Raw genomic sequence first — 26,157 nt, 5'->3', positions numbered from 1 at the left:
TTGTCACTTTGAAACTACTTAGCATGTTAGCTTACCCTAACCTTAACCCTTTTAGCTAACCTTTCTGTGAACCCTAACCTTAACCCTTTAACCTAACCCTAAACTCTAGCCTAGCTAACATTAGCCAGCTAGCCATCTAGCAAGAATTCTTAACATATAGGTTTTGCAAATTCTTAACATATAATACGAATTGTAATTCGTAACATATCACACAAAATGGGTGATGGACATCCACAAATTAATACATATGAAACGTAACATATCATATTAAATGGAGTGACTTGGATTTATATACAGAATAATACGAAATGCTCTGAAACCAGGTTGCTCAACCAGTCACTCCAAAAACAGCCAATAACAACACAGTGCTTACTAGGAGGGTATTACAGCTTCCCACAGAATATTAGTCCATAGTGAATAGTACTAAAAGGAAATCCAATAACATCCATGTTACAAAAAATTGCCATGCACATTGGAAAAACTTAATTTGAATTAGACTCCTACATTGTCATTGGGCCTTATCTGGGTCTGTCATTCCACTCCACCCATGATTATCAGATATGAAGGTAAGACCCAGATGCAGACCACGTCGAATAAAAAATAGTTTAATATTTCAACAGGGGCAGGCGATAGACAGGTGATAGAAGGCAGGGGTCAGCAAACCAGAGGTGGGGCAACGGTACCGGATGGCAGGCTCAGGGTAAGGCAAAGGTCGGTAATCTAGAGGGGGGCAAAGGTACAAGTCGGCAGAGGCAGAGTGGTCAGGCAGGCGGGCTCAGAGTCAGGACAGGCAAGGGTCAAAACCAGGAGGGCGAGAAAAGAGACTGGAAAAAGGAGGAAGGGTGACACGAACGCTGGTTGACTCGAACAAACAAGATGAAATGGCAACAGACAAACAGAGAACACAGGTATAAATTCACAGGGGATAAATGGGGAAGATGGGCGACACCTGGAGGGGGGTGGAGACAAGCATATACTGTAGACAGGTGAAACAGATCAGGGGGTGACAATGATACACTTTTTGTGTATAGGTAAACTGGGCAAAAACAAAACGTCCCTATTTCAGGACAATGTCTTTCAAAGATAATTCATAAAAATCCAAATAACTTCACAGATCTTTATTGTAAAGGGTTTAAACACTGTTTCCCATGCTTGTTCAATGAACCATAAATAATTAACCTGTCTGGGAACGTGGGACGCAAGCGTCCCACCCCTGGTACACCCTATCAACAGCAGGTGAAATATCAAGGGCGCCAAATTTGAAAACAATTAAATGTCATAATTCACATTTCTCAAACATACAACTATCTTTCACCCTTTGAAAGATAAACATCTCCTTAATCTAACCACGTTGTCCGATTTCAAAAAGGCTTTACGGCGAAAGCATAAAGTTAGATTATGTTAGGACAGTAGATTGAAAATAGCTGTGTGTAATGTTTTGTCAATGCAAAGACAGGCGTCACCAAAAGCAGAAAACCAGCTAAAATTATGCACTAAGCTTTGACAATCTCCATGAGATGACACTCCTAGGACATTATGTTAGACAATACATGCATTTTTTGTTCTATCAAGTTCATATTTATATCCAAAAACAGTGTTTTACTATGGCGTTGATGTTGAGGAAATATTTTCCCTCCAATACCGCCAGTCAATCAGCACAACAAATTAAATAATTACTATTTTAAAACATTGATAAAATATTATATTGTCATTTAAAGAATTATAGATTAACATCTCTTGAACGCAACCGCATTGCCAGATTTAAAAATAACTTTACTGGGAAATCACACTTTGCAATAATCTGAGTACTGCGCCCAGAAAAATAGGCTTTGCGATACAGACTAAGCGCCATGTTGGAGAGATCTAAAATCAAAAATACTATGTAAATAATCCCTTTGATTATCTTCATCAGAAGGCACTTCCAGGAATCCCAGGTCCATAACAAATGTAGTTTTGTTCGAAAAAGTTCATAATTTATGTCCAAAAAGCTCCGTGTTGTTAGAGCGTCCTGTAGGCTACTCAAAAACATGAACGACGCCCGCCGGACTTGTCTTCATCAAAGAGGGGAAAAAAATATTTACGTTCGTTCAAACATGTCAAACGTTGTATAGCATAAATCATTAGGGCATTTTTCAATCAGAACTTCAATAATATTCAAGGCGGACGATTGCATTCTCTTTTAAAACGTATTGGAACGAGAGTACCCAAACATGCACTCGCGCGCCAGAGTCGTATCGGCCATCCGCTTATGACCAACGTTCCAAGTCTCTTGTTCGGTCAGTTTTCACAGTAGAAGACTCAAACAACTTTGTAAAGACTGGTGACATCTAGTGGAAGCCATAGGAAGTGCTCAATGATTAATACGTCCCTGTGTGTTTCAATGGCATAGGCTTAAAAGTAATTCAACACATCAGATACACACCTGTTAGATATTGTCTCAGGGTTTTGACTGCCATATGAGTTCTGTTATACTTACAGACACCATTCAAACAGTTTTAGAAAATTGAGTGTTTTCTATCCAAATCTGTTAATAATATGCATATCCTAGCTTCTGAGTTGGTGTAGGAGGCAGTTAAAAATGGGCACATATTTTTTTTCAAAATTCTCAATACTGCCCCCTATCCCCAACAGGTTTTAATGAACATGCACCTTTGGAACGGTCGTTAAGACACTAACAGCTTACAGATGTTAGGCAATTAAGTTCACAGTTATGAAAACTTAGGACACAAAAGAGGCCTTTCTACTGACTCTGAAAAACACCAAAAGAAAGATGCCCAGGTTCCCTGCTCATCTGTGTGAACGTGCCTTAGGCATACTGCAAGGAAGCATGAGGACTACAGATGTGGCCAGGGCAATAAATTGCTATGTCCGTACTGTGAGACGCCTAAAACAGCAATACAGGGAGACAGGACAGACAGCTGATCGTCCTCGCAGTGGCAGACCACGTGTAACAACACCTGCACAGGATCGGTACATCCGAACATCACGCCTGTGGGACAGGTACAGGATGGCAACAACAACTGCCAGGAACGCACAATCCCTCCATCAGTGCTCAGACTGTCCGCAATAGGCTGAGAGAGGCTGGACTGAGGGCTTGTAGGCTTGTTGTAAGGCAGGTCCTCACCAGACATCACCGGCAACAACGTCGCCTATGGGCACAAGCCCACCGTTGCTGGACCAGACAGGATCGGCAAAAAGTGCCATACTGCTCGTTCTGTGCACAATTTCCTGCAAGACAGGAATTTCAGTGTTCTGCCATGGCCAGCGAAGAGCCTGGATCTCAATCCCTTTGAGCATGTCTGGGACCTGTTGGATCGGAGGCTGAGGGCTAGGGCCATTCCCCCCAGAAATGTCTGGGAACTTGCAGGTGCCTTGGTGGAAGAGTGGGGTAACATCTCTCAGCAAGAACTGTCAAATCTGGTGCAGTCCATGAGGAGGAGATGCACTGCTGTACTTAATGCAGCTTGTGGCCACACCAGATACTGACTGTTACTTTTGATTTTGACCCCCCCTTTGTTCAGGGACACATTATTCCATTTCTGTTAGTCACATGTCTGTGGAGCTTGTTCAGTTTATGTCTCAGTTGTTGAATCTTGTTATGTTCATACAAATATTTACACATGTTAAGTTTGCTGAAAACACAGTTGACAGTGAGAGGACGTTTCTTTTTTTGCTGAGTTTATTTGAATAAGAATCACCCATAAAAACACAATCTTTTATAGTAGAAACCAGTAAAAAAATGGTTATTCACCATAATATGGCTATGTATTTGATACATTTTGATATATCATGCATTTAAATATTTAATCTGATTATGTAATGTAATATATTAGCTAGATATATTTTCTATTGTATATTCAGTGAAAACCTAACCTGAGTCAGCTGCTAAACCCATTGTCTGTCATTCACATTCCATTTCAAATGTAGCCATATCTACCAGTCATGCTATATGATGCAATTCAAGTGACAATACTTCAGTCAATTTATCTGTAGACCAGAGTGAGCTGTCAAGATGTTCATCTGTATCTACTTACGGTACACAAACATGAAGTGCATGAGAATACAGACTTTGACTTGTTTTTGCCTTGTCTCAAAATAGTAAATGAATGGCCATTGGAATGTCCCTGAACCAAGATGACTCATTTGTTCCAATTATTGATGCATGCATATATTAGTAAACAAGCTTGATTCATTAGTGTACTGTGTCTTTGAAGTGTCAAGGAATTAATAAGCAAAATAATTAAGTAAAAGAAGCAAGCACATAGGTGTGACATTGAGAGGAATGATCCATTGTGATAAGTACAATCTTTCTTGCATACAGTATCTCTAGTAGTAGGTTTGAAAACAACATTTCCAAAACTTTGGACTGTATTTCACCTCCCTTTATCTACAGAATTATATGATGGCCCTCACCTTATTTCCCTAAAACTGGAACATATGCAATATGTTGTATGGGAGTATTGTCTCTTTTTTTAAGGCAGCAGATATTTGCAATCCCGTATTAATATTTCAACCTCAACTGTTGCATTCGAACAAGTATGCATTCGAACAAGTAAACGATCTGGCAAAATGTGGTGGTGTCTTACAAAAAAGACAGATAAAGTTCCATGTACTAGGATTTCTTTAAGCTGTGGATCGTTACATAGCAAACTGGAACCAATATGTATAACAATATGTATAACTTATCTGATGATCATCATCAAAGAACAGAGGTGGAAATGTCATGAGGAAATCTTTTGACAGTGAGAAGGCCTTTAGATTGCTAGACGACTGTGATTTGTAACTGCAGACTGCCATATACTGTGGTGAATGATGTGTCAACACCACCATATCATTCATTTGATTTTTGACAATGCTTAGATGCTTAGAGCAACGCTTAGAGCAATGCTTAGAGCAATGCTTAGAGCTTAACAGTACTTTTATTAGGAATTTTACTAGGACTGTCTGAGTGGAGAGGGGAAAATTGAAAACTAGCTGTAATTTGCAGAGAGGTTTGGAACTCTTTCTTATTAGTCTATTAACTAATTTACCACCTGGGGATGTCACCAGGCAGACCAAAACTCCATCCCACCAAAACAGGCTGAAATTTCCGACGGTCTTTAAAAAAACTGTTACAGTAAAAGGGCATTATCATTTCCACAATTCCACAGTATTATTCCAACCTCATATTGTGGAATCACCTTTTTGACTGCACCGAACTTGTGGTAGGTATGTGCCCAATTGTGGTATGTTCGAATCGCTGATTTCTGAAGATGTTATGATCAATAATTGCAATATTTCATCTTCAAACATCTAAAATGGATATGTAAATGTGAAATAGTTATGGATGTGATCTAATTAAAATGATATACAATGTTATGCTAAAAACTGTTTTAATAAAACACAGAATTAGAAACTTGCCGCATTCATGATCATGAGAGCAGCAAACTATTACACATACTTCATCTAAATTAAGATGTATTCTTACTATGGGCCATAGCAGATTGGTCTGTTACTAGAATACTAAAAGCAATATAATTAGCCTCAACAGGTCTAACGCTGTTTGGCTGGTCAGATGGATGACAGACAAAGGACTTGCTTTTGGGTCTTATTTATTTCTGGAAGACAGACTACGTATGAATGTCTTCACACATGCACAAGGGTCATTGCAAACATGACAGGATCACCAGCATGGGAATAGCTTTATCTGCTTTTTCCCCCCTCTTTCTTTTCAATATACAATTATAAGTAAAATTTTCATAATACTATTTTCTTTACCTATTAACATCAATATATCATCAACAATCCAATTTTAAATATAATAATACAAGAAACAACACTTCTGTAGCTTGTCAACTATGTGTCTGTCTATCCCTGTTCTCTCCCCTCTGCACAGGCCATACAAACACTTCACACCGCGTGGCCGCTGCCACTCTAACCTGGTGGTCCCAGCGCGCACGACCCACGTGGAGTTCCAGGTCTCCGGCAGCCTCGAACTGCCGGTCTGCGGCCAACAAGGCTGAGTTCATCTCAGCCTATGCTACCCTCCAGTCCCTAGACTTCCTGGCGCTGATGGAAACATGGATTACCACAGATAACACTGCTACTCCTACTGCTCTCTCCTCGTCTGCCCACGTATTCTCGCATACCCCTAGAGCATCGAGCCAGCGGGGTGGTGGCACTGGAATCCTCATCTCTCCCAAGTGGACATTCTCTCTTTCTCCCCTGACCCATCTGTCTATCTCATTTGAATTCCATGCTGTCACAGTTACCAGCCCTTTCAAGCTTAACATCCTTATCATTTATCGCCCTCCAGGTTCCCTTGGAGAGTTCATCAATGAGCTTGACGCCTTGATAAGTTCCTTTCCTGAGGATGGCTCACCTCTCACAGTTCTGGGTGACTTTAACTTCTCTGCCTCCTTCTTTCCACTCCTCTCCTCTTTTGACCTCACCCTCTCACCTTCCCCCCCTACTCACAAGGCAGGCAATACGCTTGACCTCATCTTTACTAGATGCTGTTCTTCCACTAATCTCATTGCAACTCCCCTCCAAATCTCCGACCACTACCTTGTATCCTGTTCCCTCTCGCTCTCATCCAACACTTCTCACTCTGCCCCTACTCGGATGGTATTGCGCCGTCCCAACCTTCGCTCTCTCTCTCCCGCCACTCTCTCCTCTTCCATCCTATCATCTCTTCCCTCTGCTCAAACCTTCTCCAACCTATCTCCTGATTCTGCCTCCTCAACCCTCCTCTCCTCCCTTTCTGCATCCTTTGATTTTCTCTGTCCCCTATCCTCCAGGCCGGCTCGGTCCTCCCCTCCTGCTCCGTGGCTCGACGACTCACTGCGAGCTCACAGAACAGGGCTCCGGGCAGCCGAGCGGAAATGGAGGAAAACTCGCCACCCTGCGGACCTGGCATCCTTTCACTCCCTCCTCTCTACATTCTCCTCTTCTGTCTCTGCTGCTAAAGCCACTTTCTACCACTCTAAATTCCAAGCATCTGCCTCTAACCCTAGGAAGCTCTTTGCTACCTTCTCCTCCCCCTGAATCCTCCTCCCCCTCCCCTCTCCTCCCTCTGCGGATGACTTTGTCAACCATTTTGAAAAGAAGGTTGACGATATCCGATCTTCGTTTGCTAAGTCAAACGACACCGCTGGTCCTGCTCACACTGCCCTACCCTGTGCTTTGACCTCTTTCTCCCCTCTCTCTCCAGATGAAATCTCGCGTCTTGTGACGGCCGGCCGCCCAACAACCTGCCCACTTGACCCTATCCCCTCCTCTCTTCTCCAGACCATTTCCGGAGACCTTCTCCCCTACCTCACCTCGCTCATCAACTCATCCTTGACCGCTGGCTACGTCCCTTCCGTCTTCAAGAGAGCGAGAGTTGCACCCCTTCTGAAAAAACCTACACTCGATCCCTCCCATGTCAACAACTACAGACCAGTATCCCTTCTTTCTTTTCTCTCCAAAACTCTTGAACGTGCCGTCCTTGGCCAGCTCTCCTGCTCTCTCTCTCAGAAGGACCTTCTTGATCCTAATCAGTCAGGTTTCAAGACTGGGCATTCAACTGAGACTGCTCTTCTCTGTGTCACGGAGGCTCTCCGCACTGCTAAAGCTAACTCTCTCTCCTCTGCTCTCATCCTTCTAGACCTTCTAGACCTATCTGCTGCCTTTGATACTGTGAACCATCAGATCCTCCTCTCCACCCTCTCCGAGTTGGGCATCTCCGGCGCGGCCCACGCTTGGATTGCGTCCTACCTGACAGGTCGCTCCTACCAGGTGGCGTGGCGAGAATCTGTCTCCGCACCACGCGCTCTCACCACTGGTGTCCCCCAGGGCTCTGTTCTAGGCCCTCTCCTATTCTCGCTATACACCAAGTCACTTGGCTCTGTCATATCCTCACATGGTCTCTTCTATCATTGCTATGCAGACGACACACAATTAATCTTCTCCTTTCCCCCTTCTGATAACCAGGCGGCGAATCGCATCTCTGCATGTCTGGCAGACATATCAGTGTGGATGATGGATCACCACCTCAAGCTGAACCTCGGCAAGACGGAGCTGCTCTTCCTCCCGGGGAAGGACTGCCCGTTCCATGATCTCGCCATCACGGTTGACAACTCCCTTGTGTCCTCCTCCGAGTGCTAAGAACCTTGGCGTGATCCTGGACAACACCCTGTCGTTCTCCACTAACATCAAGGCGGTGACCCGATCCTGTAGGTTCATGCTCTACAACATTCGCAGAGTACGACCCTGCCTCACACAGGAAGCGACGCAGGTCCTAATCCAGGCACTTGTCATCTCCCGTCTGGATTACTGCAACTCGCTGTTGGCTGGGCTCCCTGCCTGTGCCATTAAACCCCTACAACTCATCCAGAACGCCGCAGCCCGTCTGGTGTTCAACCTTCCCAAGTTCTCTCACGTCACCCCGCTCCTCCGCTCTCTCCACTGGCTTCCAGTTGAAGCTCGCATCCGCTACAAGACCATGGTGCTTGCCTACGGAGCTGTGAGGGGAACGGCACCTCCATACCTTCAGGCTCTGATCAGGCCCTACACCCAAACAAGGGCACTGCGTTCATCCACCTCTGGCCTGCTGGCCCCCCTACCTCTGAGGAAGCACGGTTCCCGCTCAGCCCAGTCCAAACTGTTCGCTGCTCTGGCACCCCAATGGTGGAACAAGCTCCCTCACGACGCCAGGACAGCGGAGTCAATCCCCACCTTCCGGAGACACCTGAAACCCCACCTCTTTAAGGAATACCTGGGATAGGATAAAGTAATCCTTCTAACCCCCCCCCCCTTAAAAGATTTAGATGCACTATTGTAAAGTGGTTGTTCCACTGGATATCATAAGGTGAATGCACCAATTTGTAAGTCGCTCTGGATAAGAGCGTCTGCTAAATGACTTAAATGTAACATATTAAAAACATACCTGGAAGACAGACAATGTATGAATGTCTTCACACATGCACAAGGGTCATTGCAAACATTTACTTTTCATAAATGACTTAATACACTATCGTCATACATGTGCAGCTAGCATCAGAAATGTGATGAGGTCGAACACTCGCTAGCTAGCTTGCTATCTAGCTTACAACAACGTGGCGCAAAGCAAAAAGTCCATAAAGTTATTGTTAGCAAGGTAAACTGTACATCAACATCACATTACATGCCAACATGGATAATTATTATAAAGCATTAGCGTTTTCAACTTAGAACACATCAGTTTTTGTAAAACTTGTGAAATATTGCGGACAGCATGTTTCAGGATACATACAGTACCTCCACCATAGGAATAGCTTTGTCTGCTGGAGAACATCAGAAACACACATTATACCAGATCTGCAGTGAAAATTTTCCATCCACACTGGTAGACTTACTAAATTTTGGTGAAACTCACATATGACCAAGACTACATTTTTAACTCTGTTCCATCCTCCCCCCACCGAATTTCACCAAATATTAAGATACATCAGAGCAATGCAATCACCAAGGTACCATAAAATAAAATGTAGAATAATGGCATGGATACTGGCATTTAAACAGATCAACCTAAAAAGAATCCCCAAAAGGGATGAAGTGATGCTACATTCTCCACCAGTTTCTGGACGCCGGATGCAGTCGACACCCCACACAAACCCGGTCCCTTCTAAAACATATACCTATTCTCAGACTGAATATGGTGACATTTGACATATAAAAGCAAAACATTCCAATATGGGAACAATAAAAAAAATATTCCACAATAAACAACTCACTGGAATACTTGAAGCATTGACTCAGTGACCTTGTCAATAAACTGATTGGCATCACTAATGACATCTTGCTTGGACATGGTGTATAGCACGCGATTGACTGGTTTGACTACGTGACCAACACGTGTTCTGACTTGGTTTATGGTGCCAGAGTGATCAGAACGTATAGAGGATGTGTGCACACTGGGACTCCACTTCTGAAGGGGGACATATGCAGCTTTGCACAGTGTTCCCTTGCTGAGCTTGAGCTTGTGAACTGCCTGTATGTTCAGAGTAACTGTCCATACATTGGTCTTCATCCAGTAAACCATCTCCAGTGCTGCATCTCACACTATCCTCTTCATGAGTCAAACTACTGATCCTTTCCTGGGTTCTGTTTCCAACATCATCCTGCTCCACTTTGGAAAGAAGTCCATCCTCATCCGCTTGAAAGGACACAAAGGTCTGGTTTGACGTACAATCCACATCCAATGGTAAGAAGTTAATGAGCATCAGCAGATTCCGGTGTACAACTCTCTCCTGTCCAGATAGAGGGTTTATGATTTGTGTGAGAAGAGTCATTCATCACTGTGTACACTGTGGACTCCCATCTGTCTGCTATCTTACGTTTTCTTCTCTCTTTTGTTAGAGACCAAGACTCGGTCACCCACGATGATGGACTTCCCTTTGACTATTCGGTTATATACATTTGCTTGATGACTCTGCTCTTTGTTGACGTGGTCCTGAGTAACAACCATGGCCTCCTGAAGGACTTTGGTTAGAGAAACTATGTAGCTATCACAAGTACTAATCTCTGGGTTATTCAGGATGTTCTTGAACAATACGTCAACAGGGAGACGTGGGACACTACCATAAATAAAATAACTGTACAGTTATACATGAACATCAAGTTCTGAAGGTGTTGCGGCCAGTTGTGCTTTGCATCAGACAAGAGAGCACTGATCATGTTTCACAGCGTTCTGTTAAAATGCTTGATGCTGCCGTTACCCATGGGGGGGTAAGGCGTTGTGTGGAACTCCTTGACACCAGCCACCTTTAAGAGCTCACTTAACAACTGACCCTCAAAGGAAGCACCTTAGTCAAAATAAACTCTCTCTTGGAACCCATAAATGCAGAAGTACTTGTCCCAAATATGCTTCGCCACTTGTTTTGCAGACTAATCATGGCAAGGAAATACTTGGGGCTAACCTGGTAAAATGATCTATGACAACTAGTACATCAACTGACTTGTTAGAATCTTCTGCAGACCAGAAGTGAATGCACATTATCTCTAAAGGCATAGAGGGGATCTTCCTTCAGGATCAGCTGTTTTACTGATGACACATCGGGGACACTGACCCACGTAGTCCTTGACATCTATCTCAATGTGTGGCCAGACTCAAGCTATGCAATCACCCTCCTGAACTTGTGAAAGGTCAGCACCTAAGCCATCCAAGGAGGTGTCTGTGGACAGCACAAAAAAAGACGTGTGAAGTCTGGATGAGCCAACACTACACAGTTCACCAGTGACATCTTCAATGTCTCAAAAGCCTGCTGATGATCATCCAATCAGCAGGAGCTAACTTTCGGTGCTGGTGAGTGCGTTTCAAGTGTGGTTTTCCTTTGCGCTTTTGCTTTTGACTAGCCCGAAGCTCAAAGAGTGGCTTTGCTTTAGCGGAATAGTTGGGAACAAAGTGCTGATAGTGGTTCACCATCCCAAGAAAGGATCTGATTTGTGACTTTGATGGAGTGACACCATCCAGCTCCATTAGATCTTCAGTGTTCATCTGACTGATAGCATCAACTTTGCTCGGATCTGTAGACACCTGCGATTCATCTATAACATGACCTAAAAACTTCACTGACCTCTTGAGCAACCAACACTTCTAAGGGGCTAACTTCAGGTTGTGCAGGCGTAGGCTCTGTAGGGGCGAAGTCTCTGTAGGGGCGAAGATTAAGAGGTCATCAAGGTAGCACAATAGACTGAAAAAGTTTTGGTCACCAAATATGCTGGTCATCATTCTCATGAAGATGCCAGGGCTGTTGCACAGGCCCTGTGGAAGGCGTTTGTACTCCTATAAACCCATTGGGGTCTTGAAGGCTGAGTACTTCCGATAATCCTCATGAAGCGGCATATTATAAAAGCCAGAAATCAGATCCATTGTACTGAAAAAGGCATTTCCGCCTAGAGCGGCTTGGTGTGGCAAAGGATGAGCATCCTTCAGTGTCCGTTTATTCAGCCAGCTGAAATCAGTGCATACACCATTGTTCTTCCATACAAGGACCAGACGGGAAGTATACTCACTGGAGGACTTTCTGATTATGTTTTTTTCCCATCTCATTGAGGACTTCTTTTGATAATCTGCAGGTGGCACATGATGATAGGGAAGACGGTAATGTTTCTCATCTGTGAGATGGACCCTGTGCACAAACTCCTTAGCTTTGCCACAGTCAAGGTGATGGCGAGAGAAGACATCCTCATATTGCACCACCAGGTCAGCCAGCTTGTTCTGCCAATCTACTGAGACATTACATGACCCGAGGTCAAGATCACAGAGAACCAACACGCTTCGGTCTCTCCTGCACATCACGGACATATCCAGTCCCAGTCGATACCCCCACGTGGTTGTTAGTGACAGCTGGTGAGCTGAACCTCACGTTGATGTGACTTTGAGTTCTTCCAGAGCTAAACAGGTGTATTCATCAGCAAGCTTGGCATTCTTCCGCAGGGTAACAGGACTATCAGAGATATTTAGCAATTGTAGAGGAACCCATCTATCCCCCCACAATGGTGTCACTACTCTGAGCTGAGCGAGAACAAGTAGGCTCAGTAATAACCGTGCTGCCTGGAGAGACTTCAACATTCTTTGGAAGTTTACCCTACACAAAAAACTCACTGCCAGCTGGCAGAGTAACAATCTTGTTGCACCTGACTGTTCTTACTTTGTCAGGGATGTCAACCCCAGTCCACTGGTTCAGGCCAGCAAGAAGAGAGAGGAACTGTTCAGATTCAGGGCTGTGTGGGGCGGACGAGGACAAGGCCTTGCAGTAGCTACCTAAACAAGGCTACCTAAATTCTATCAGCATATTGATTGCACTACGCGCAGGGGTGAATCACTGCTACTCTAACTTCTGCGATGCATACAAAGCCCTCCCCCGCCCTCGCTGAGGCAAATCCGACCACGACGCCATCTTGCTCCTACCGTCTTATAGGCAGAAACTCAAACAGGATGTACCAGTGACGTGAACCATTCAACGCTGGTCTGACCAATCGGAAGCCACGCTTCAAAATTGTTTTGATCACGCGGACTGGAATATGTTCCGGTCAGTCTCAGAGAACAACATCAACCTATACACTGACTCGGTGAGTGAGTTTATAAAGAAGCGCATTAGAAATGTTGTATCCACTGTGACTATTAAAACCTACCCTAACCAGAAACCGTGGATGGATGGCGGAATTAGCTCAAAATTGAAAGCGCGAACCACCACATTTAACCAGGGAAAGAGGTCTGGGAATATGGCTGAATATAAACAGTGTAGCTATTCCCTCAACAAGGCAATCAAACAAGCGAAATGCCGGTACAGGGAGAGGGTGGAGTCGCAATTCAACGGCTCAGACACAAGACGTATGTGGCAGGGTCTACAGGCAATCACGGACTACAAAAAGAAAACCAGCCACGTCACAGACACCAATGTCACACTTCCAGAAAAACGAAACACCTTCTTTGCCGCTTTTAGGATAATACAGTGCCACCATTGTGGCCCACTAACAAGGACTGCTCCCCCTCTCCTTCTCCGTGGCTGACGTGAGTAAAACATTTAACCTTCGCAAGGCTGCTGGCCCAGACAGCATCCCTAGCCACGTCCTTAGAGCATGCGCAGACCACCATATTCAATCGCTTCCTATCCCAGTCTGTTGTCCCCACATGCTTCAAGATGGCTACCATTGTTCCTGTAATCAAGAAGGCAAAGATAACTGAACTAAATGACTACCACCCCGTAGCACTCACTTCTGTCATCATGAAGTGCTTTGAGAGACTAGTCATATCGCCTCCACCTTACCGGCCACCCTAGACCCAGTGGGTCTAGGGTGGCCGGTAAGGTGGAGGCGATATGAGAAGGTGGAAAATGGAGAAGCAGTGGAGAAGGTGGAAAATGTTAAGTTCCTCGGCGTACACATCACAGACAAACTGAAATGGTCCACCCACACAGACAGTGTGGTGAAGAAGGCGCAACAGCACCTCTTCAACCTCAGGAGGCTGAAGAAATTTGGCTTGTCACCCAAAACCCTGACAAACTTTTACAGATGCACAATCGAGGCCATCCTGTCGGGCTGTATCACAACCTGGTATGACAACTGCACCGCCCTCAACCGCAAGGCTCTCCAGAGGGTGGTGTGGTCTGCACAACGCATCCCCATGGGTAAACTACCTGCCCTCCATGACACCTACAGCACCCAATGTCACAGGAAGGCTAAAAAGATCATCAAGGACAACAACCACCCAAGCCACTGCCTGTTCACACCGCTACCATCCAGAAGGCGAGGTCAGTACAGGTTCATCAAAGCTGGGACCGAGAGACAGAAACTGTTTTTCAATCTTAAGGCCTGCTAAACAGCAATCACTAACTCAGAGAGTTAGTGAGACCCAATCACTGGCCACTTTAATAAATGGATCACTAGTCACTTTAAACAATGCCACTTTAAGTAATGGCACTTTAATAATGTTTACATATCTTCATTTCTCATATCACATATTTTATACCATCTATTGCACCTTGCCTATACCGCTCGTCCATCGCTCATCCATATACTTATATGTACATATTCTAATTAACCCCTTTAAATTTGTGTATATTAGGTAGTTGTTGGGAATTGTTAGATTACTTGTTAGATATTACTGCATTGTTGGAACTAGAAGCACAAGCATTTCGCTACACTGCATTAACATCTGCTAACCATGTGTATATGACCAATAACATTTGATTTGAAGAAGTGAGCAATGTCTTTGAGCTCAAATAGTTGATAAGCCATCTTTAATTTTAAAAAAGCAATGCAGGTTGACATTTGAGCGCTAAGTAAATATGCCCCTGAAGTAAACCTATTAGTTAGGTCTTTCATGTCCAAATTGTTTTCCTTTTATCTATTACACGATCAATGCATGCAAGTCAAAAGCTTGCTTTTCCAATTACACACATACCAAAAATAGTGGACCACTTTTCCTATAATTAGAATGCCTTTATTGTTACGGCATGTTCAATGGAACAAAGATTTTAAAACTCTGACGCGTTTCGGCAGCATGGACTTCGTCAGGGAGTACTCCCGTTTCGGCAGCATGTGGAGACCTGAGAACAAAGTAACAATTTTAGGATTTTGCTTAGTCTGAAAATAATATTTGAGGTAGATTGATAATATATATATATTTTTTTTAAATCTTAGCTACCATTACACACTGTAATGAAGTTTCTTGGACATACCATCCACTGGGCAGATGGTTGAATCAACGTTGTTCCCACATAATTTCAATGAAATGATGTTGAACCAAGGTGGAATAGACACTTGCTTGTTAATAGTCTTCTGTGGAGATGGAAGAACCTTCCAGAAGGACAACCATCTCTGCAGCCCACCGCCAATCATGCCTTTCTGGTAGAGTGGCCAGACGGAAGACACTCCTCAGTAAAAGGCACATGACAGCCCACAAGCAACTTGTTAGCTGGCTATGTAAACAAATATCCAACTCATCATATGAGCTCCACTGCGCGGGTATCTACTTCCCTAAAATGACAGTTAAGCTGTCAAATAATAGGAAAACGAGGCAATGTATAGTCCATGAATATCTGCACCTAGCAAACATGACAAACCATTACCTAAGCCCAACAGCTAAAAACAAATGACTCTAGCATTTTGGTGGATAGTAAGCTGGTTGTCTGTATGGCTAGCTAGTGAAATTGGCAGCTGAGGTTGATGGTTTTCAATTCCTCTGGCAAGTAGGCCTTCACCTCCTCCGCAAACACCAATCTCAGCGTCAACAGTGAAGAGGCGACTCCAGGATGCTGGCCTTCTAGGCAGAGTTGCAAAGAAAAAGCTATATCTCAGACTGGCCAATAAAAATAAAAGATTAAGATGGGCAAAAGAACATAGACACTGAACAGAGGAACTCTGCCTAGAAGGCCAGCATCCCAGAGTCGCCTCTTCACTGTTGACGTTGAGACTGGTGTTTTGCGGGTACTCTTTAATGAAGCTGCCAGTTGAGGACTTGTGAGGTGCCTGTTTCTCAAACTAGACACTCTAATATGACAAGTACATTAGAGTGTCTAGTTTGAGAAACAGGCGCCTCACAAGTCCTCAACTGGCAGCTTCATTAAAGAGTACCCGCAAAACACCAGTCTCAACGTCAACAGTGAAGAGGCGACTCTGGGATGCTCTTGCTCAGTTGTGCACCAGGGCCTCCCACTCCACCTTCTATTCTGGTTAGAGACAGTTTGCAATGTTCTGTGAAGGCAGTAGTATACAGCGTTGTACGAGATCTTCAGTTTCTTGGCAATTTCTCACATGGAATAGCCTTCATTTCTCAGAACAAGAATAGACTGATGAGTTTCAGAAGAAAGTTCTTTGTTTCTGGCCATTTTGAGCCTGTAATCAAACCCACAAATGCTGACGCTCCAGATACTCAACTAGTCTAAAGAAGGCCAGTTTTATTGCTTCTTTAATCAGAACAACAGTTTTCAGCTGTGCTAACATAATTGCAAAGGGGTTTTCCAATGATCAATTAGCCTTTTAAAATGATAAACTTGGATTAGTTAACACGATGTTCCACCTCTGTACACCTATGTACTGTAGATATTCCATAAAAAAATCACCCGTTTCCAGCTACAATAGTCATTTACAACATTAACAATGTCTACACTGTTATTCTGATCAATTTGATGTTATTTTAATGGACAAAATAGTTGCTTTTCTTTCAAAAACAAGGACATTTCTAAGTGACCCCAAACTTTTGAACGGTTGTGTTTGTTTTCTCAACAGGTTATGGTCAATAATATCAAAGGCTGCACTGAAATTTAACAGTGCAGCTCCCACAATCTTCTTATCAATTTCTTTCAACCAATCGTCAGTCATTTGTGTCAGTGCAGTACATGTTGGGTGCCCTTCTCTATAAGCATGTTGAAGGTCTGTTGTTATTTTGTTAATAGAGAAATGGCATTGTATTTGATATCTCTGCTATTAGAACCAGTAAAAGCTGCTTTACCACTCTTGAGTAGCATACTGTCTTTGGCTTCCCTCCAGGGAGGACAAAGGCATTCCTCTAGGTTCATATTAAATGACAAATATGAGTGGCTTTAGAGACGGGTACCATCCTCAGAAGCTTTCCATCTAAGTTGTCAATGCCAGGTTTGTCATTATTGATCAATAACAATAATTTATCCACCTATGCATAAGTATGCTGGCTCACTGTTCGTGGTTGGCATTTCCTGCCAAAGTTTGCCCACTTTGCCAATGAAGTAATCATAAAAATAATTGGCAAAATCAAATGGTTTTGTGAATTCGATGAAAGATATAGTTGATTTTATTTTTCTGCTCATAATTTAATTTAATATCATTGACCTTGACTTCATAATACAGTTTTCTTTTTGTTTAGTTAAGTCACATAATTTCTCAATTTGCAGCAAGTCACCCAGTCAGATGTGCAGCCAGACATATTAGCCACTCCTTTTGCCCCATCTCTTTCAACCATATTCAATTCCTAATTCATGGAGCCTTAACAGTTCTAACAGTCAGTTTATCATGACACAAGGCAGGACCCAGATGCAGACACAGGAGGCAGATGGTTGGAATCTTACCATTTTTATTAATCCAATAGGGTAAGGCAAGAGAATGGTCATGGAAAGGCAAAAGGGTCAAAACCAGTTCAGAGTCCAAAAGGTACCGAAGGGCAGGCAGAATCAAGGTCAGGGAAGGCAGGATTATCAGGCATGCGAGAAAGTAGTCCAGAGTCAGGCAGGTGTCAAAACTGGGAAGACTATCAAAAAGAGAATAGCAAAAGGAGTACGTGAAAAACACACTGGTTGACTTGACTAACATATTTTATGGTAGAGTGGCCAGACAGAAGCCAGTAAAAGGCACATGACAGCTTGCTTGGGGTTTGCCAAAAGGCACCTAAAGGTCTCTCAGAAAAAATATTATCTTTGGCCTGAATCCCAAGTGTCACGTCTGGAAGAAACCTGGCACCATCCCTACAATGAAGTGGGGATGTTTTCAATGGCAGGGACTGGGAGACTAATCAGGATCACGGGAAAGATGAACGAAGCAAAGTACAGAGAGATCCTTGATGAAAACCTGCTCCAGAGTGCTCAGGACCTCAGACTGGGGGCAAAGGTACACCTTCCAACAGGACAATGACCCTAAGCACACAGCCAAGTCAACACAGTGGCTTCAGGACAAGTCTCTGAATTTCCTTGAGTGGCCGAGCCAGAGCCTGGACTTGAACCTGATCTAACATCTCTGTAGAGACCTGTAAATAGCTGTGCAGCAATGCTCCCCATCCAACCTGACAAATCTTGAGAGGATCTACAGAGAAAAATTGGAGAAACTCCCAAAATACAGGTATGCCAAGCTTGTAGCACAATGCCCAAGAAGACTTGAGGCTGTAATCGCTACCAAAGGTGCTTCAACAAAGTACTGAGTAAAGGGTCTGAATACTTATGTAAATGTGATATTTAAGTTTTACATTTTTAATTTTCAAACATTTCTAAAAACCAGTTGTTGCTTTGTCATTATGGGGAATTGTGTGTAGATTGATGAGGGGAAAAGCTATTTAGTCAATTTTAGAATAAGGCTGTAACGTAACAAAATGTGGAAAAAGTCAAGGGGTCTGAATACTTTCCGAGTGTCTTCAGAAAGTATTCACACCCCTTGATTTTTTTCAACGTTTTGTTACAGCCTGAATTAAACATTGATTAAATTAGGACTTTTTGTCACTGTCCTACGCACAATACCCCATACTGTCAAAGTGGAATTATGTTTTTTGAAATGTTAGCAAATGTATTGAATATGAAATATCTAATATCTATTCAAGAGCTCTCCAATGTATACATGTTTTGAAAGTTTAAAATGAGTAAAAGCCCATGAATATTTCATTAATGTATTCCTATGTTGTGTAACTAGCAAGCTATTGGTGATGAGATAATATTGTTTAAATATTAAGTGATGCAATGATAAGTTGACTATTTTAGGTAGGCTAATGTTAGATATCTGGATCTTTTCCTTTTCAACTGCAGTTTCAGATGAGCAGCATTCAGTGAGTCAGTGGTTACCCTAGTGAAAAGGGAGATAGTGCCCCCTTAGTGGAGGTGTCAATGCGAAAGAGGATGAAAGTGCAGGACATTAACATTTTGGGGGGAGTGCAGAGGACTTTAAGTAAATGAATGAATGGCTATGTAGCTAGCTAGCTAACAACACTGTACAATTCATAATAGACTGGCATTATGTAGTCAGCTAGCTAGTAAATAAATAATGCTGCTAATAAAAAAGCTACATCTAATTAATGTTAATAAGCTAAGCCCATCATTGTTAAGGCCAGCCATTTTTGTCATATGATAATGGTATTTGGTAATGATTATTGCAGGGCTGAAAGATAGGCAATTGAGAGAGCACTGCCCATGTTGAGACAGAGAGAGGATGAACAGGTCATCAGGTGACAATTTGGAATTTGAGTTAAGGCAGTCTGGTAAAGCATATTGCACAGCAATTTACATCGCACACAGATTGGAACTATCGGTTCAACTCCTCTTCGTTGCTGACTCTAGTCCAAGTGCTATAACAAATGTTGTTGCCTGCATTCTGATTTAATTTGGTTGTCAAGGAGGTTAAAGATGTGGATGCGCTCAACAATGACACAAAGCAGATTGACATCTGTCATATCATAGGAGAAGCTGGATACCATAGATAGGAAAACAATATGCCCAAATGTTATTTCTGACAGTGACAGCCGTAAACAGGTATTTGGTGCGTTTAAGTGAATTGAGACTGTAGATCTGACCTTTCTCTGTACCACTATATGCCCACCTTTGAATAAGGTTGCACCAGGTTATTGAATGTTAATGTTTTTTACTTTATGGTGAATGACAATGAGTTGTTGTACTTTTTTAAGTCCATTGCTTGAGCATGATGCCATACTGATTGGTTTATTTTGAAGACTATTGCTTGATCCATATTGAAAAGTTATATTTGGACTGTCACTGAATTATTTTATGAATTAATACTCCAATTAAAGGAATAGTTTGGGATGTTGCCAACAAGGCCCTTTATCCAGTGTTGTAAAGTACTTAAGTAAAAATACTTTAAAGTACTACTTTTTCAGGGTATCACTTATCACTTTCACTTTTACTTGAGTCATTTTCTATTAAGGTATCTTTACTTTTACTCAACAATTGGGAACTTTTTACACCACTTTCGTTATCTACTTCCACAGAGTCAGATGAAGTTGTGGATACCATTTTTATGTCTCTGTGTCCAGTATGAAGGAAGTTTGATGTAGTTTTGCGAGCCAATGCTAACTAGTGTTAGTAGAATGACTGGACGTCTATGGGTATCTTCTTCATGCTAGCAGATACCTATAGACTTCCAGTCATTGCACTAACGCTAGTTAGCAATTGCGCTAGTAAGCAACTTCCTTCAAAGCACAGAGAAATAAAAATGGTATCCACAAGTTTATCTGACTCTGGGGAAGTGGATAAAGGGCCTTATTGCCAAAATACTGAAGTATCCCTTTAAATTGTGTAGCCAAGTAAGAGATTTCTGGACTTGGATTTCAGATTGCCTTGACTCCTTTTAACCTTTTAAGTTAATTGTGTATAAGAAATTAGTTATTCAAGACCATATACTAGCCAAGCCTGGTGAAGGGTACATAAATAGAATGGGTTTTGACATTTAAATGTAGTTAAAGATGGGATGTCGTGGTGACCCCCCCCCCCCCCTCCACACAGACACAAACACACCTTGAACAAGGAGGATAAACCAGTACAAAATAGGAGACAGGAAATCCAGAGTTTATTATAATCAATGCCTCATTGGCGTTTTCCCTCATGGCTTTATAACAGCATGAAACAATTTATCATGGCTCTCTGCCCTTGGAGTGTGTGACATCCAACTTCAAAGCGATACCCAATTGTTTACACCTCAGTGAGCACTTTTACAGTTTCGCATTTCTACATACAATCGTCTCTCCGAAAAAGTTAAATACATTATAATTTATAATTTCAAATGTTTTAATTTTGTTTTTGTTTTATTCAAATGGAGAGTGTGTCGCACCTCAACTTCTGATGAATATTTTGGTTTTCTAACATGGTACCTCTCCTCCAGTTGTTTGAGCATGAAACCCCCCTTTTTCTGTCATAAAAATTACCCATGGAGTGTGGATGATAAACAGGGGGTCCACTTATCTCCATTGATTTGGCTGTAGGGGAGAGTGAGGTAAGTTGAGCCACACTAAAATTAATAATTTGACCAAATATTTAGGAAGAGGTCAGCATTTCATGAGTCTGGAAAAAGTGGTAGGCAAGTTAGGTCAAAAAAATGTATTTTCACCAACTCAAATTAATTTATTGTGTTAGGTTTCATGATGGTTGTATCTAAATGGTGGCAGGTAGCCTAGTGGTTAGAGTGTTGGACTAGTAACTGAAAGGTTGCAAGATCAAATCCCCAAGCTGACAAGGTAAAAATCTGTCCATGATCAAGGCAGTTATTGAAAATAAGAATTTGTTTCTTAACTGACTTGCCTAGTTAAATAAAGCTAAAAAATAATAATAAAATAAACCAAAGTAGATAATTCTATAGTTCTATACATCAGTTGGGGTCTCTATAAGCTTCAATATGAGGTCATAACCCTAGCATGAAAGTACATTCTTGTAGATGTGTGGACTAATGTAGTCCAACTGTTTGTCTTGGGGCTAAGTTGAGCCAATGACCATTGAGTCAATGGAAAGTTGAGCAAATTAAGTGTTTTCTTCCCAGTGTAATACAAGGCATTATTGCTGGGATATGACGTAACAACAGGGCCTGGCCTACGGTAAAAGTGTTTAAAAAAATTACAAAGTGTGATTTTGAGGCCTATCTTCAGCAACTTTACTATGTGTATCCCGGGAAATGCAGTTTGGTCATATTAGTAAAATTATGGAGCACCTGTTCACTTAAAAATATAGCATTAGCTTTCTGTGACCGCTCATTGTGTTCATTATGTGACTACTCACAATGTTTTACATAATGAAGCCCAGGCGTCCCCATAAGGTCATAACCTACAGTTGTAAACGTCAGATCCTGCAACTCCGCTGGCGCATATCTAAAACCCTGTCGTGGAGATGCATGCCCTGGCCCAGTAATCCCAAAGGCTCCTTCGAAAGAGGACAGTGGATTATAACTGGTTCTCAGCATGTAGCCATGCATCTTCCCAAAAAGGCTGGCCTGCCTGGTAGTCTTCTTTTAGACTTTTTTCTAAAGATGTGGATCCGCCCCTGCCTGATTCCATATCTTAAACATTGCCCGAGCACATGATCTGGCTGGTATTTCTCTGTCGATTAGCAGACAACGAGTGAGGAGCAGCTTTTTAACCTGCAGGAAAAAGTGGGAGATAAACGTTGATCCTGTCAATCAAAAACTACAGAGGTAAGTAACTCTGAAAGCTTGAATGGCTTTTCTGTCTTTGAAGGATATGGAAGACAAATCAACCAACAAAAGCATTAGTCATGAAACTGCACATTTGCTCTGCTTTTTTTAGAGGCTGGAGCTCATTTCACTCAAGAAGAGCATTTACTTTAACACTGTAAAAAAGATTGAGTTGTTTCAACTAATTATTATTAAGTAACTGGTTCCACTGGATTTTTTTTGTTAGCGACAATTTCAGAAAACGTTGGCAAAAATTCTGTCAAATTAAAATGCGTTTTTCAAATTGTATCAATTAGAAATTGTTATTGGGGCATCTTATAATAAAAAAAAGGCTGTGGAATTCACTACACACATACAATGTTTTCAACGTACATATTTGACACACGTTGACATACATGATTACATTGAGCATGTTCATTTATACAGTAATTTATATTCAACATGTTCTCACCTGAAATTTAAACTTACAACCTTTTGGTTCACGGCAATCCAAACTTCCTGCTACGCCACCATGTCGGTGTCAATGACTGATTTTACCTGTATTGCTACACTTTGCACTTCAAAGTAAATCTCAGCTCTTTAAAAGTACACTCAAGAAAAACAATTTTATTTATCAATAGTGATTAAGGACTAACATATTAAAATAGCTGAAATAGGTCAATAAAATCAATGATGAGAAGTAAGATTAACTGATAATTGACAGAGACATGGTGATGAATTTCCAATTAAAATATTTGTGGACGTACAAAAGTAAAACCATTAATACTGACATCAAAATTTAAAAATAGCAAATTTATCATTGACATGTGACACAGAATCAATGCAGCACTTTTGTAAAATTAATACTACTCCTTAAATAATGTTAATACATCTCTCTAAATCTCTTTAAAAGTCTTCATCCCTTAAACAATGTAAAATAGCTTTGATCCTATTATTGCTCACACAATCTCTATTTGGCACAAAATTAAAAATGCCATCGAAATGGCATGCCCATACTCCAATATTTCACAATAATGCCTTGTGATCTGTAGGGCGGCCTTTTGCATCCACCAATGGTCCAAATATGGCATCCGTACCCTTGCTGATATCATGGATAGTAATGGTTTAAGAACATTCCATGATTTGAAAGGCACATTCACATTGCCAGACAACTCATTTTGTCTATATTTAAAACTTTGATCCCCTATTCTGGCCTATCAATCCCTTAGGAAATCCAACTACCGAACCGTCCAATGATGGGATTCATAAATAAATTATCTGGGCTCCTGAAAATGCTAATCTCTATAATATACATTGAGTGTACAAAACATTAAGGACACCTATTCTTTCCATGACCGGCTGACCAGGTAAATCCAGATAAAAGTTATGATCCCTTATTAATGTCACTTGTTAAATCAGAGTAGGTGAAGGGGAGACAGGTTAAAGAAGGATTTTTAAGCCTTGAAACAATTGAGACATGGATTGTGTATGTGTGCCATTCAGAGGGTGAATGGGCAAGACAAAATATTTAAGTTCCTTTGAACCGGGTATGGTAGTAGGTGCCAGGTGCACCGGTTTGTGTAAAGAACTGCAACTCTGCTGGGTTTTTCACGCTCAGTTTCCCGTGTGTATCAAAAATGCTCCACCACTCAAAGGACATCTAGCCAACTTGACACAACTGTAGGAAGCATTGGATTCTGTTGTGAGGACAAAAAGTATGGTCCACAGATCTAAGTGAATCTGAACAACCCTTTAATTGGAACAATATATGGAAAAATATGACCTTGTCATCCAATAATCCGAACCATCAATTTATACATTTTAAGTTTGTTCACAGAATGTATTTAAAACCAAGGAAATGTTTTACGGCAAAATTGGCCTCAAATGTTCACTGTGTCCCCTAAATCAGGTAGGCACATTCCTTCATATGATGTGGGAGTGCCCTGCAGTTAGAAGTGCATGAATGTAAATATTCAGTGCGTTGCATCTACTATGTTACTTAACGATGATAGCTCCTTGTATCTAAATTAATCAGAGACGATTACCGCTGGCAGGCAGCACTGCCGCAAAAAAAGATGTTGGCTATTAGAGGGCAATACCTTACTCTCTCCCAATTCGCCAGCGGATACAGTTACTATTAGAAGTTATAACATTAGAAATATCAACAGCGAGAATGAATGGTGCTAGTCAAGGAACAATTGAGGCCTGGACAAATACACTTGACTCTGTAAAGAATAATCTCCGCTAAAGCCCAACATACAAATAAACAACCTACAAAGCCCAACACATACAACAAAATATATATATACAAACAATATATATATACACACATGTTTTGCTTTCAGGACCATGGGGAAGGGGTAGTATGCAGAGGGGAAGACATGTTGGATGGGTGGGGTTGGGGGAATGAGATGGGAGATTTGGGGTGAAGGCTCACCTCTCTTTGTTTATTTTCCTTTAATACAACATTTAACTACATAATATGATCATAATGATCAATACTTTGTGTTTATGTACCTCTATCTACCACCCCAATGAAAAAAAGGCTAAATAAATACATTTTGGTTACAAAAAATGTACTATTAAACTCTGGTCAAAAAGCTATTTCATCCTACATATTATGAACGATTTAAAAATGCTTTTTGTATGGTGGAGGCTATTTACGCATTGGATAATTAAGATAATATAAAAAGCAAAAGGCTTTGCATGCATTCCTTAATTTTTGGGGGGTCTCAAACAGCATATGGGGCAAATAATGCAAATTACCTGCAGAGTAAAGATAATATAAACCAATTCATTTAAAATTTCACATCTTAAATTGAGCACATTAATTACACTTGGACATACATTAAATTAGCTTATTTTTTAATGGTATATTTTCTTCATATAAATTCATGGCAATACAATTCATACTGTACAAGGTATTTAATAAGTACCTCACGATCCAATTGATTTATGTTAGACAGCTTTGATTTATTTGTGAATATTTTACTTCAGATAACACTTTGTATAGGCCTACATGTTCACTGAAAATTATACCCACACAGGGTTATAATCCACCATGTTCATCCAGATTGAAATGTCTTGATGTTAATTTCCTGTAACGGTTAACCTCAGTCTTTTGTAAATTTCATAACAACTAGGTATTATTATTTAAAATATAATAAAAATTTACGGAACTAGGGACATTTAGAGGAAATGCTATAGCCAATCAATCATTACATTTATTCTAGCTTTACAAGTTTTAAAGGCACTTAATGGGGCGGTATCCCAGACACATATTAAGACTTATCCAGGATTTAAAAGCATTTATTTTATGGAGATTCAAGTTGTATTTGTCACATGCACAAGTACAGTGAAATGCTTAACTTGCAAGCCCTACCCAACAGTGCAGTTGCAAAGTTGGGTCGGAGCATGCAAGACGGCAGCGATACAGTACGGCGCCACCATGTTTTTTTGTCCAGCACTCGGCTTAATCTGTGTTCTGGAAACCGCCCCTAGATGTCTATTTGAAGACTATTATTGAGACTACTTCCTTTGCATAAAGTTTAACAAATTTTATAAGGAAGAAGCAGCTCAGCTTGACTAGGTATAGGCTCCCACTGAAAGCTTCATCCAAGCTGAAAGAAACCATATAGAGAAGTTATGCTGAGGACAGTCAAAACAATCAAAGGCCTGAGATTGTATTCAAAATGTTCCCATTGTAGCACTTGCATGTTGGATACAATTACAGAATTGATCGAGATATCTATGTAAAGCTTTATTTAAGAAATGGATATGTGCTGATTATTAGATGTTTGTATTTTTTTT

Source organism: Salmo trutta, chromosome 14, assembly GCF_901001165.1.
Source record: "Salmo trutta chromosome 14, fSalTru1.1, whole genome shotgun sequence".
NCBI classification, from domain to species: domain Eukaryota; kingdom Metazoa; phylum Chordata; class Actinopteri; order Salmoniformes; family Salmonidae; genus Salmo; species Salmo trutta.
The sequence above is the reverse complement of the archived record's forward strand: the minus strand, read 5'-3'. Positions refer to the sequence as shown.